The following is a 15,601-nucleotide window of genomic DNA, read 5'->3' as shown; positions in this document are numbered from 1 at the left end:
AAACTGCTTTAAAGTTCATATGGAACCAAAAAAGAGCCCGCATTGCCAAGACAATCCTAAGTCAAAAGGACAAAGCTGGAGGCATCACGCTACCTGACATCAAACTATACTACAAGGCTACAGTAACCAAAACAGCACGGTACTGGTACCAAAACAGAGATATAGACCAATGGAACAGAACAGAGTCCTCAGAAATGATACCACACATCTACAGCCATCTGATCTTTGATAAACCTGAGAAAAACAAGAAATGGGGAAAGGATTCCCTATTTAATAAATGGTGCTGGGAAAATTGGCTAGCCATAAATAGAAAGCTGAAACTGGATCTTTTCCTTACTCCTTATATGAAAATTAATTCAAGATGATTAGAGACTTAAATGTTAGACCTAATACCATAAAAACCCTAGAAGAAAACCTAGGTAATACCATTCAGGACATAGGCATGGGCAAGGACTTCATGTCTATAACACCAAAAACAATGGCAACAAAAACCAAAATTGATAAATGGGATCTAATTAAACTAAAGAGCTTCTGCACAGCAAAAGAAACTACCATCAGAGTGAACAGGCAACCTGAAGAATGGGAGAAAATTTTTGCAATCTACTCATCTGACAAAGGGCTAATATCCAGAACCTACAAAGAACTCAAACAAATTTACAAGAAAGAAACAAATAACCCCATCAAAAAGTGGGCAAAGGATATGAACAGACATTTCTCAAAAGAAGACATTCATACAGCCAACAGACACATGAAAAAGTGCTCATCATCACTGGCCCTCAGAGAAATGCAAATAAAAACCACAATGAGATACCATCTCACACCAGTTAGAATGGCAATCATTCAAAAGTCAGGAAACAACAGGTGCTGGAGAGGATGTGGAGAAATAGGAACACTTTTACAGTGTTGGTGGGATTGTAAACTAGTTCAACCATTATGGAAAACAGTATGGCTATTCCTCAAGGATCTAGAACTAGAAGTACCATATGACCCAGCCATTCCACTACTGGGTATATACCCAAAGGATTACAAATCATGCTGCTATAAAGACACATGCACACATATGTTTATTGCGACACTATTCACAATAGCAAAGACTTGGCGTCAACCCAAATGTCCATCAGTGACAGACTGGATTGAGAAAATGTGACACATATACACCATGGAATACTATGCAGCTGTAAAAATGGATGAGTTCATGTCCTTTGTGGGGACATGGATGCAGCTGGAAACCATCATTCTCAGCAAACTATCACAAGAACAGAGAACCAAATACCGCATGTTCTCACTCATAGGTGGGAACTGAACAATGAGATCACTTGGACTCGGGAAGGGGAACATCACACACTGGGGCCTATCACGGGGATGGGGGAGGGGGGAGGGATTGCATTGGGAGTTATACCTGATGTAAATGATGAGTTGATGGGTGCTGATGAGTTGATGGGTGCAACACACCAACATGGCACAAGTATACATATGTAACAAACCTGCACGTTATGCACATGTACCCTAGAACTTAAAATATAATTTTAAAAAAATCATTCTATTAACTAATAAAAAAAAATCACAAGAGATACAGCTACTACACGTTCATTAGAATTATTAATTGGCTAAATTTTAATAGTCTGACAATGCCAAGTGTTGACAAGAATGTGAACTTTTGGATTTCAGATGTTTTTGGTGGTAATGCAAAATGACTCAGTTACCTTGGAAAACAGTTTACAGTTTTAGTAATATACATTTAGACATTCACTTTCCATTTGTTGCAGGAATCTCACTCCTAGGTATTTTCCAAGAGAAATAGAGTTATATATCTGTACAACAGTTTGTACTCTAATGCTTATGGAAGTTTTACTCACAGTAGCTAGGAACATGAAACAACCCAAATGGCTATGAACTGTAAAAGGTTAAACACATTGTCATATATCAATGCAAAGAATACTATTCAGCAGTAAAAAACAAAATTGTTGCTATACTCCACAACATGGCTGATGCTTAAAGTAGTTATTCTAAGTGAAATCACCCAAACACAAACTAATACATACTGTAATTTTATAACACACAGAAACACAGTGACAGAAACAGATCAGCATTTCCCAAGGATTGAACATGGAGTTCAGCAGTTGACTGCAATAAGGCACGGGAAAATATAGGGTTAATGAAAATGTTTTAACATGATTGTAGTGGTGTTTACAAATCTCATCAAATTACATATTTAAAATTAGTTATATCATTGTATATAAGTTCATATCAATAAACTTGATTTTTACAATTATAAAATATTAAATATATCATTTATGTCAAGTGATCACACAGTTCTAAGCAGCTGTGCAGTAACAGGTGCTAGGTTGGTTTGTCACAATTCCATAGATTTGTAGAATAAAGAGACAAGCAGACCAAATGGATTTAAACAGTTTGCTACTTACAGAGATTGTAACATTCTGACACTTGCTTCTTCATTGCCAATCTCACAAGGCGACATAATGAGAGTCAGGTAAAGCCTGCATACATTGGAAATTATCTCTAATCTTATGTAGGGGTGTTTGGTAAACTTGTTCATTCTCCCCTTCACAAAGAGACATTATCTTTATCACCTTGGATCATAAGCAAATCTCTCTGAGGAGTCAGGGAAGTTGTCTCTATCTTGATGACCCTGGAATGTCTCTGAAGAGAGACATATAGTATTCTGGAATGGAAATACATCTGAGAAAATTTGCTGCTAAAGTTTTGATATGAAGAGATTCAAGAAAAATTGTCTTCCAAATATTTCTTTTTTGACATTTGTGTCTCATTTTATATTATTCTATAATTACATTATTGATATTGCATTGTTGATATTTATGCCCTCACACAAGTGGCATTCTTTGGTTTAATAGAAGATATGAAAAAAATGGATTTAGTAGATTTCTAGGTAGCCGGTATGTGTCTTTTTTTAATTAGATATTCCACTGTGTAATTAACAGAGGCACTGCCTACCTCTGTGGGGCGTGTTGACCGGTAGTTTTGTACTACATTTCTATAAAGAGAAGTGTCTAATACATACTGTAATTTTATAACACACAGAAATACAGTTCTCTTCTATAAAGAGAAGTGTCGTTTAGGCCGGCAACCAACCACTCCAAAGTCCTAGAACATTAAAAAAGAGCTTTATTCACAGACATTATTACTGAATTGCGTAGCTTCAGTTTTTTTGATCGAATGACCAATACAATTATGAGCATTGTGTCATCCAAAATTTTGATAATAATGCCCTCTGTTTCATCTGAACATTTATTGAGGAAAACCATTTAACATTTAACGTGACAGTGATAAGTTAACAAACCATTAACCAAACTAATTGGATAGATAGGAAACCAAGATGTAGCTATGATCCAGTTCATGTTTTTTTATTTTTTATTTTTGTCTATAGGCTTTTGTTTCCTAGTTGTTTGCTGAAATATAGTTTCTCTGGTACAGTGATGATATAGCAATCTTTTGATCTAGTTAAAATGGACAGTTGTTTAGTTTACTGATTCCTTAATATTAAATGTGCCAACATATTTGTCTCCACATTTTTGATAACCTTCTTTTTCTTTGTGATTCTGTGAAAGTGTAAAATTAGTTCTCACTCATAGGTGGGAACTGAACAATGAGATCACTTGGACTTGGGAAGGGGAACATCACACACCGGGGCCTATTATGGGGAGGAGGGAGGGGGGAGGGATTGCATTGGGAGTTATACATGATATAAATGATGAATTGATGGGTGCTGACGAATTGATGGGTGCAGCACACCAACATGGCACAAGTATACATATGTAACAAACCTGCACGTTATGCACATGTACCCTAGAACTTAAAGTATAATAATAATAAAAAAAGAAAAAAAGAAAAAATAATAACACAAGTTTTAAAATTAAAAAAAAAGTGTAAAATTAACTTAATTAGATAAAGACAATGAAACCTGTATTGAGTTAACACGTCACACATATCTGCTGTAGCTACTGCTGTTAAATTCTGAAACTGAACCCCAGTTGTCTGAATTTTATTCTTAAAAATTTTATGCTGAATAGGTCAATATTAATTATTTGTACTATTTTATTTAAGGTATTTCTACAGTGAGATTAATGAGTGTTTTAATTTTATAATATTATATTTATATTTTCAATCTCAGTGACGTTAAGGGAGCTCATTGCTTTTAATGATGTGAGCAAAATTAATTAAACAATTTCTATTAATCTTACAGAGACTGTAACCTCATTATGAAAATGCCACGATGTAAATATGGCAAAATGTGAAGTGAAGAGATTCAAAGGATGGACATGTTTATTAACCCACTTGCAAGGCTGATTTTAGGCTAAGCAAGGCATGACTGCACTAAGGTCAAGAAGAATAAGTATCCTATTTAAAAATTGTATTGTAACTAACTTACAAAGTTATACTCTGATGTATCATTTTGGACATTTAAAAGAACTTTCAGATTATCACAAAATCTAGAGAACCTCATAGCTTCCTATGATAGTATTCTACAGTCTGTTTCTTAAGTTCCACGCATAGTTAATGTTACGAGTTCTGTTAAGATGAATAAGAGGAGACACTTGTTACTGACACTTAGCTAAAGATATTGATGAATTTCTAAGGAAAAAAAGATAAGAAATATCATGCTGGTAATATGACTTCATAAAGTACAATAAGAAAGACTTAGATCACAATATTGGGCACTATTTGAAAATTGTTGTACATTTGTCATTGCATATTACGTCTTTTATAGAATTATCTAGGCTCCCTTCTAGCCCAGAAAAATTAAATATTTTATTTCATCAACCTTAAACAATATGTAGGTCAATATGCTTATGTGTTATTTTTCACCTCTCAATAGGCCTGTACATCCATTTAGTTGACATAAGTACTTCGAAATACACTGAAAATGCTTCTTTAATCTAGGATATAATTATGATGATGACAGTAATGACAATGCTTTTACTGTTTTGATATCCATCTTACACATGGACTGTTTTTTATCTTTGGCATGTTTGTCAAAAATGAAGTCCAATTAATATTAATCTTTTAACATATTTTAATCATTCAATTAATCTATGTGATTCTGTGTTAATAACTCTGTATAGTAACATGATAACAATAATGATGGTAACAGATATCAGTGCTTATTATGTACTAAAGTTTAACATCTTCATATATATTTGCTCATTTATTATTCACCATAACTTAGTGCAATAGGTACTATTATGTTTATTCTTATTTTAGAGATGAGGAAGTTAAGGTCCATATAAGTCAATTAATTTGCCTAAAGCATAATAGCTTTCAATTGGTACTATTAGGGTTTGAAACAATGAAGACTTGCACAATCACTATTATATATACACACATATTATCCAGAAGCACTCACATTATGAGAGATACTAGAACGGATATTAGCAGAAAGAAAAAGTGATTTGCATTTCTCATCAGATGTTTACTCTGAGACATACGCTCATTAAAGACAATGGCATGAATTGCTCTCTGTCTGTTGTGTGAGTACAGTTATATTGCAGTTAAATTCATGCATTCCCAATGTGCAAATTACTATGTGTACTAACTGCATTAAGTACTTTGCATCTATTATATCTAAGCCTCATAATAACTCCAGTGTCATAGGGAAAATATTGCAAAATAACATACAAATAATAAAATAACACAATGTTTTATTTTATAAAACAAATGAGGTCAAGGAATGCTCAATAACATTTTCTATGTCTTACCTAGAGCTACTTCTCCAGATGTACATGAGAATGTACACAACAAACAACTACATCTAATTGTATTGCATATGGTCACATAAGTCATGTCATATATATCATTTCTTATCCTAAGAGTAATAAAAAGTATTAAGAATTTAAGCTAGATGAATGACATAATCGGGATACATTTTCAAAACAGCACTTAAGCCCTTTAGTGGAGAACAGACTGGAAGGACATCAGTGTGCATGTGAGGAGGCTTATATATTGACAATCAAAGTGATACAGGGAGAGATAGTGGTAACACAAGGGAGGAGGCAACTGTGAAAAATGAGGGAATTGAAGATACTTAGGACCTACTACTGATCGATGGTATATATATATATGTGTGTGTGTCTTTGTACTTGCACAATTTGTGAAAAAAAATTCGAAAAATGATGTCACAATATCTTCTTTATACAACTGATTGGACAGGGGGAATATATATTTAAATATAACACCTGAAACTATACTGAGATTGAAGTAGTCGGTTAAAACTTAAACATGCTGATTCTCACTTATCTTTGAGACATCTACTTGGAAAAATAAAGTAGCTGTTGAATATCAGGAACATGGATCTCAAGGGATGTAAGATTAGGGGTGGCAAGCATATTTATATAAATACTAACCTAAACCACAAAAATTAATAGTATCACCCAGAGAGAGGGTGTGAAAATAGAGAACCCAAGGTCAAGCTATGAGGTGCATCACCATCTATAACAGAATCGAGTACCAAGATGAACCAGAAAGGATAATGAGGAGAGGATAGAATCAGAGAACAACCAGGAGTGCTCACTTTTGTTAAAATCTAAGAAAGATAGAATGAATGCAGGGAAGAAATGGTCAAATAGCTAATTTAAAGCTTAAAACCATGATATTTTATTTTGAATAATGAGAGCTGTTTTTCTGGAATAATGCTACCATAATGTAATTTTTTGGATAGAAAAGTAACTGAGATAAGAGCCACCTCCAGAAACCTAAAAACCAATGAAAGAACTCTATCCTTAATATTCTGTTCCTCTGGAAACACTGCTGGTACCAAAATCTGTGTTAGGGTTATCTAGATGGACAGAAATAATAGGATAGATGTATATATAAAGTATAAAGGGAAGTTTATGAAGGAGCATTAACTTACACAATCACAAGGTCCCACAATAGGCAGCCTACAGGGTGAGAAGCAAGGAAGCCAGTCCAATTCCCAAAGCTGAAGAACCTGAAGTCCAATGTTCGGGGGCAGGAAGCATCTAGCATGGGAGAAAGATGTAGGCGGTGAGGCTAAGCCAGTCTAATCTCTCCATGTTCCTCTGCCTGCTTTTTATTCTGGCCATTTTGGCAGCTGATTAGATGGTGTGCAATTGGAGTGTAGGGGAGTCTGCCTCCCCCAGTCCACTGATCCAATGTTAATCTCCTTTGGCAACAACCTCACAGACACACCCAGGAACAATACTTTGCATCTTTCAATCCAATCAAGCTGACACTCAGGATTGACCATCACAGATGCATAGTTGACAAAAATTTTCTCAAATTCTGTTGACTGTCCACTCAATCTCTCAATAGCTTATTTTGTGATGCAGAAGTTCTTTTTTTTTTTTTTTAAATCAAACTATCCTATTAAAAGTCAAACGCCTGCACAATGGATTTTTAAAATGATCCAACTATATTTTGTCTATAGAAGACTGGCTCAAATCCAAAGTCACTAATATGTTGAGAATGAACAGATGGAGAAAGACATTCCATGCAGGTAGCAACCAAAATTCGGTGGGCATACTAATATCAGACAAAAGAGATTTTAAGTCAAAAACTGTTATGTGAGGCAAAGAGTAATATTACATGTTGATAAATGTGTCAATTCTTCATGAAGACAGAAGAGTTACAAGTATATATACACAAAATAAGAGAGCCACTAAACATATAAAGTATAACTGGCAGACTAAAAAGGAAAAATAGACTTTTCTCTAATAATAGTTGGATTCTGCAATATTCTTCAGGATAGGTCATATATTATGTTACAAATAATTCTCAGTAAATTTAAGAAGGTAGATATCATATAAAGTGTCTTCTCTGACAATAGTAGAATAAAATTATAATTAATGCCAAAGGCACCACAAGAAATCTACAGACAAATATCAGTGATACATACAGATATGACAATTCTCAACAATATAGAAACAAACCAATCCAGTTGCATTTTAAAAGGATTACATATCATGACCAAGCTGGATTTATACTTGGAAAGTAAGTGTGGTTCAACATACAAAAATCAATACTTATAACACATCACACTAATAGAATGAAGAAAAAACCCACATGATCATTCCAATTATTGCAGAAAATATAATTTGACAAAATTCAACATGCATTTGCAAAAATAAATTCAAACTAGTAATAGGAAGGAACTTCAGCAACCTGCTAAAGGACATTTATGGGAAGCCTACATTTAGGATTATTCAATGTTGGAAGACAGAAAGCCTTCTGAGGATCAGAAAAAAATAAGGATGCTCATGTTTGCCACTTCTGTACATCATCGTACTGATGGTGCTCTTCTAGTCAAAGAAATTAAGAGAGAAAAAAGACATAAGAGGCATCCATTTTAAACAGGAGAAAGTAAACGTTTTGCAGATGATATTTTCTCATATATTGAAAAACCTCAAGAATCCACAAAAAAACTACTAGAGCCAATAGACTTTTCACAAAGTACAGAAAACATAGTCAACATACAAAAATAAGTTGTATATCTGTATGCTAGCAATAGAAAATCCCAAAACAATTTACTAAAACAAGCCCATTTACAATAGCATCTAAAAAACAAAATACCCAGGGTTAAATTTAACCAGGCTGATGGAACACCTGTACACTATTAACTTGAAAATATTGATTAAGGAAATTAAGAAGATCTAAATTAATTGAGAACTACCTGTGTTCATGTACTGGAAAACTTAATATTGGTAATACTACCCAGAGTGGTCTACAAATTCAATATAATCCCTATTAAAATTTCAACAAACTGTTTTTGTGAAAACGGAAAAGCTGAATGCCAAATTCATATGGAATGATAGTAAGTCCTTTGAACAAATCTGTCTGGTAAAAAAAAAAGAGCAGGTAAACTATGCACAGCTCCATATTTCAAAATGTATGACAAAGTTACAATGATCAAACAAGTGTGTTACTAGCATAAGAATAGACATATAAACCAATGGAATAGAGTTGAGAGTCCAGAAATAAAACCATTCATCTCTGGCCAATTCAATAAAGGTGCCAAAACCATTAAACAGGTAAAGAATAGTCTCTTAAACAAATGCTCCTGGTGTAATGAGACATCTGTATATAAGATCTTACCTCATGTATCCAAATTAACACAAAATGAATTATAGACGTAAATACAACAGCCAAAACTGAAACTTAGAAGAAAACATAAGGGTAAATCTTTGTAATCTTGGATTTGGCAATGGTTTCTTAGATATGATATTAAATGCATGAGCTTAACATATGAGGTTTTCTAGGGGATGATGAAATAATTATTCTGGATGTTGATACAGGTGATGGCTGCATAGCATTGTGAAAGTAGGAAATGTCACTAATTGTACATGTTAAAATAATTAATTATATGTTAATTTTACCTCAATATTTCTTTCTTTTTGTTTTTTTTTTTTTTTTTTTTTTTTGTTTTTGTTTTTTTTTTTTTTTTGAGACGGAGTCTCGCTCTGTCGCCCAGGCTGGAGTGCAGTGGCCGGATCTCAGCTCACTGCAAGCTCCGCCTCCCGGCTTTACGCCATTCACTCGCCTCAGCCTCCCGAGTAGCTGGGACTACAGGCGCCCGCCATCTCGCCCGGCTAATTTTTTGTATTTTTTTTTTAGTAGAGACGGGGTTTCACCGTGTTAGCCAGGATGGTCTCGATCTCCTGACCTCGTGATCCGCCCGTCTCAGCCTCCCAAAGTGCTGGGATTACAGGCTTGAGCCACCGCGCCCGGCCTAACCTCAATATTTCAAAAAAAAGTGTTCTATCCAGTCTGGGATATAAAGATAGGGTGCAAAAGTATTCATTTAGTAGGTATCTTTTGAGCTGGACCCTGAAAAATGAGATGTGTAATAACGTAAAGGAGATGGGGAAGAAAGTGTAAGTACACAGGAGAAAAGTGTTGTATAAAAAATTCCAAGTAAAGAGATCATGAGAAAATGTAGACAAGTCGGTTAATAAGTCTTGGTGCAGGGCAATTGTGATAGGGCCAACAGGACGTCAGTGCCTACTTCCTATGTAGGGGAGTCTGGATTTAGCCTTAAATCTTTAGAAATCACTGAGTATTCGGTGCCAGGAAAATATGTTCAAATTTGCCTTTCAATAAGATTACTCTGGAAACTGTGTAGATAGTAATATAAGAAGAGACTAAAATGGGGTATCTTGAGAATAACTTCATTGATTTGTTTGTGACACACAATGGTGGAAGCCTAAACTATATTATTAATCATGAAGATTTTGTAGATATTTAATCCTGGGAGGCCTCTGATGAATGTGATAATTTGGAATAATTTAGTTGACAGGGATATATGTTTGAAGCTAGAGGCAAGGAAAGACTATTATGTTGTTCTGAGATTGAGATATGAATTAGTGTGGTAGAAATATATAGAAAAGGACACACTGAAGTGCTATTTCAAGGGAAGAAATAGCAGTGTTTTGTGACAGTGAATATGAGGAGTAAGGCAAATAAAATGTCAGAGTTCTTTAAAATTGTGGGCTTGTAAAAAAGGGAAAATTGTGATAAAGTATACATGGAGTTGAAGTAGTTTACTTCTTTAAGATAGAGGACATGCCATTTTCCATTTTCTACTCTAATTTAAAAATAAAATATGATGTTGTGAAAAAGTATTGTGTTTAGATCCCAACTGGGTAATCTTGAACAAGTTACTTGTCCTCTGAGCCTCTGCTTCTTACCTACAAAGTGTTTTTAAAAGAAAAATTACTGGATTTCAGAGACAAAGGATGTGGGGTCATGCTACAGGATATGCTCATCAAATAAAATGATAATAAGTGTAGGCTATAACTGGTGGTGTTTATTGATGATGCTGAACTGGCCAGCATTTAGGATTTGGATTAAAAAATAATGACAAAAAATTTTGATAGCAGGAAGAATTCATCATATATTTGCCCTTGAATCATTTAATTCTTTTTATTCTTTGGTACTTTCTCAGTTACCATATCTTTTAGCATCTGTACGATTTTCTCGAGTCTTAAGTATTATATTGTTAATGAATCTTAACTAAGAATAGTTACACAATTTATACTAAGATGATCAAGTTTTCATATTTACTAATTTTATCAACATTGTTCTAAATCTCTTGAGTCAAGACAAGACCTTAAGTTTGAGGTGTTATTCAAGCGTCCTTGTTCATATTTAAGCTATTAATAGTATGAAAATTCAATATCCTTATTCATATTTGGGGCTCCATCAATAGTAGAAATAAAATTTTTCATGACTGAAGGGTGTATGATTTAATAGGGAAGAATATTCCATATAACCAAACAAATCATATTTTGAAATGACAGTATCAGTGTTCTACTGTCTGTGTTAAATTTTAATCTATTGAAATTAAAAATAATTTAAAAGTAATTTGATTTAATATAAAGGCCAGGAAGCATATGTTTTACAGCCATATCTTCCAGAAATACTTAATAAAGATTTAATTATTATACTAAAATTTATTTCTTTATCCCAGAAAAATACACAAAAGTAGAAATGATAAGTAGAATACTTACTTTCAATTACAAAACACTACCTTAGAATAAAATATTTGAGTTTCTCTGGTATATTAGGCTCTCTAAACATTGCCAGATGATTCAAAAACAGAACATTATTAGTGTGCTATGAATTTCTAATGTCATTGATCATGTATCTTATGTGGAAAGTATATAGTATCCTTTAGATAGAGCCAGATCCTAATATTGAGAGTAATTTATTTTCCACAATCAAGTAAAAAACTGTAAAATGTAAAACATGGTGTATCCATTACTGAAAATTCATTAAATCAAGCTCATAATCAAATCAATTGTATTTTTTATATTTTGTAGTTAAATTTCTTATCTACACTCTATAACCAGAAGATAAGAATAATGTAAATGAATTTTAGGCCAGTTTATCTTCTGGTGTGTTTTATTATATTCTTCCAAAGTTAATGAATGATGCTGCTGTCAACTTAAAATCAAATTAACTGGATACACTGTGGCCACCTCATTAATTCTGCATATAATTTTCTTTTGCTTTATATAAATCAGAGTGTTAAGACTAATTGCGATTTTACTGGTGCCTAACTGCTTCAAGATTACAATGTTAATACACTGCTTTAATTTTGTGGAAACCATTAATAATCAACAGTAATTTTGAGCATGCATTTTAAATTTATGTCTCTTTATGCACATATCATACCCTGCTCAATATTTAGAAATATAAAAAGAAATTTGGGATGACCCTTTAGAAATATCAACTGCACAATAAGAATTTAAAATAACTCTGATTTATATGTTAAGAACTCTAATGGGAACAAAATGGATAACATGCAAGATCAGATAGATAATTTCAGGAGAAACATGAAAATAATTTTTTAAAAAAATGGAAATACAGTAATTGTTTTAGAAAGAGGAAAGAATTATTTCAATGAACTCAAAACAGCCTAATATATGTTACTGAAATCTCAAGAGAAAGGAATGGAACCAAATAAATATTTGAAGAAAGATACTAAATTTAATAAAGAATAAATTTAATAACAGAAACTCACAAAACCAATACAATTAGGTAATTACAAACAGAATTGAAAAAAGTAAACAAAACAAATGAAAAACCCAGGCGTATCTGGGCATATTGTACATAAACTGCTCACCATCTAAGAGAAAAAAAAATATTTAAGACAGTGACAGAAACAAAACACATTACATACAAAGGAACAACAATGAATATTACACCATACATTTTATTTACAAAAAATAATAGGATTTTTTTTTGTCAGCAGAATTAAAGATTGTTAAGAATTAAGAATGTTAGTAAACTTCTTTAGGCAGTAGAGACTGGATAAGAGACATAAATATGTATCCATATACACAAAATTAAAGAATGCTAGAAATGGAATAAGGATGTAACTAGATTTTTTTTCTCGAGTTTGATTACATGCAAAGATTATGAACTCTCTAAAGCAAATTAGTCATTGCTATAGTGTGTATTTATAGCATAAGTATAATTAAAGCACATAACCGGAATACCACAAAGGTTGTGAGGGAAGAGTTGAGGGCATACTTTCAACTACTTAAATTGTAAATAACAGGAATACCACAAAGGTTATGAAGGAAGAGTTAAAGGCATATTGTCAACCACTTAAATTATAAATAAAGGGGTACACTATTATTTAAAGTTAGACTCTGATGAATTAAAAAAGTAAATACTAAGAAAACAACTAAAAAGAAGAATACATAATAAATATTATGATTATTGGAGACAAAATGAAATGTTACAATAATTAATAGGAAGATAAAAAAGGGATAAAATCCAATAATGAAGTGATGGAACAAATATAAAATAGCTAGCAAGACCACAGATTATAATCTAATCATATCTATAATTACAACAAATGTACAGAAACCTATCAAACCACAAAATCATCAGAGTAAATAAAAAAGTTATAACTACCTATATGTGTCTATGTGTGTCACACACATACCACACATACTTCAAATATAAACACATGTTAAATGTAAAAGGATGGAAACATATTTATTAGGCAGATAGTAATCAAGAGAAAGTGGGAATAGTTATGTTAACATCAGACTAAATAGACTTTAGCAGGGAAATATTACCAATGATAAGTAATGATAGATAATAACAAAGGTATCAAGTATTCAAGAAGCCATAACAATCCTAGATGTGTGTTAATAACACACTTTCATAAAAGCTGTGATATAGAAGACCTGAAAATCACTATCAACCAACTTGGTCTAATTAACATACATAGGGCTGGGCACAGTGGCTCACGCCTGTAATCCCAGCATTTTTGGAGACCGAGGCAGGTGGATCATCTGAGGTCAGGAGTTCGAGACCAGCCTGACCAACATGGAGAAACCCTGTCTCTACTAAAAATATAAAATTAGTCGGGCATGGTGGTGCATGCCTGTAATCCTTGCTACGCAGGAGGCTAAGGCAGGAGAATCGCTTGAACCCAGGAGTTGGAGGTTGTAGTGAGCCGAGATCGGGTCATTGCACTCCAGCCTGGGCAACAAGAGTGAAACTCCGTCTAAAACAAAACCAAACAAAACAACAACAACCAAAAAACCCATTTCTAGAACCTAGGAACATAGAGTACATATTCCTTCAAGTGCATATGGAACATCCACTGCCTGACCATATTCCGCTTTATTCAGAAAATATAACCTTAAAAATTTAAAATAATTGGGATTACTCAATGTATGTTCCAATAGCAGAGTGGAATTATATGAAAAAAAAAAACTAGCATAAAAACACCCCAAATATTTGGAAATTAAACAAAACATTTCTAAATAATTAATGAATAAGGTGAAAACTATAAGAAAAATTAGAAAATGTTTTAGTTGACTAAAATATGACAGTACATATTAACAATTTTGGCATGTAGATACAGCAGTATTCAGGAGGATATTTATGCCATTATATACTTATTCAAGAGAAGAATAAAGATTTCAAATCAATGGTTTAAGCCTCCAACTTAGGAAAATTTTTAAGAAGAGGAATACATTAATCTCAAAGTAAGCATAAGAAAGAAAAGAATAACAAACGGAAATCATAAAATTGACAACTGAAAAACAATAGAGAAAACAAATGAAACAAAACCTGTTTCTCTGAAAAATCAACAAAAGTGACTAATAAATAGAGAAGAAACAAATCGCAAGTATCCGGAAAGAAAGAAAGAATATCAACACAACCCCAAAGCTAAGAGTGTGGTATTAAAACAACTCTATTCTAATAAATTAAGAATGCCAAATTATTTGATAAAAATACAAATTGTCCTATATTCTCTTTTTTTATTTTTTATTTTATTATTATTATTATTATACTTTAAGTTCTAGGGTACATGTGCATAACGTGCAGGTTTGTTACATATGTATACTTGTGCCATGTTGGTGTGCTGCACCCATCAACTTGTTATTATAATTGTCTTATATTCTTTTTTTTTTTTTTTTTTTTTTTTTCTTTTTTGAGACAGAGTCTCACTCTGTCGCCCGGGCTGGAGTGCAGTGGCCGGATCTCAGCTCACTGCAAGCTCCACCTCCACGGGTTCACGCCATTCTCCTGCCTCAGCCTCCCAAGTAGCTGGGACTACAGGGGCCCGCCACCTCGCCCGGCTAGTTTTTTTGTATTTTTTAGTAGAGACGGGGTTTCACCGTGTTAGCCAGGATGGTCTCGATTTCCTGACCTCGTGATCTGCCCGTCTCGGCCTCCCAAAGTTCTGGGATTACAGGCTTGAGCCACCGCGCCCGGCCAATTGTCTTATATTCTATACCAAAATTGAATTTACGGTTTAAAGCCTGTCCAACAAAGAAAAATCCAGATCCAGATAACTTCTACCAATTTTTTAGAATAATTTCAACTTTTATTTTTGATTCAGGTGGTACATGTGCAGCTTTGTTATGGGTATAAGAAAAAATAGTAATAGTTCTACAAAATATGTTCAGAATATAAAACATAACATATCATTCTCAAGCTCTTTTTATGAGGCTGGCATTACCCTAATATTAAAAGCAAAGACTTGATAGAAAAAAATTCTACAGACCAGTATTTCTCACAAACATCTATGCGAAAATCTTCAATAGTATGTGAGTTAATCTGATCCAGCTATATA

This window comes from Rhinopithecus roxellana, chromosome 6 (assembly GCF_007565055.1).
Source record: "Rhinopithecus roxellana isolate Shanxi Qingling chromosome 6, ASM756505v1, whole genome shotgun sequence".
NCBI classification, from domain to species: domain Eukaryota; kingdom Metazoa; phylum Chordata; class Mammalia; order Primates; family Cercopithecidae; genus Rhinopithecus; species Rhinopithecus roxellana.
This window is presented reverse-complemented; position numbering follows the sequence as displayed.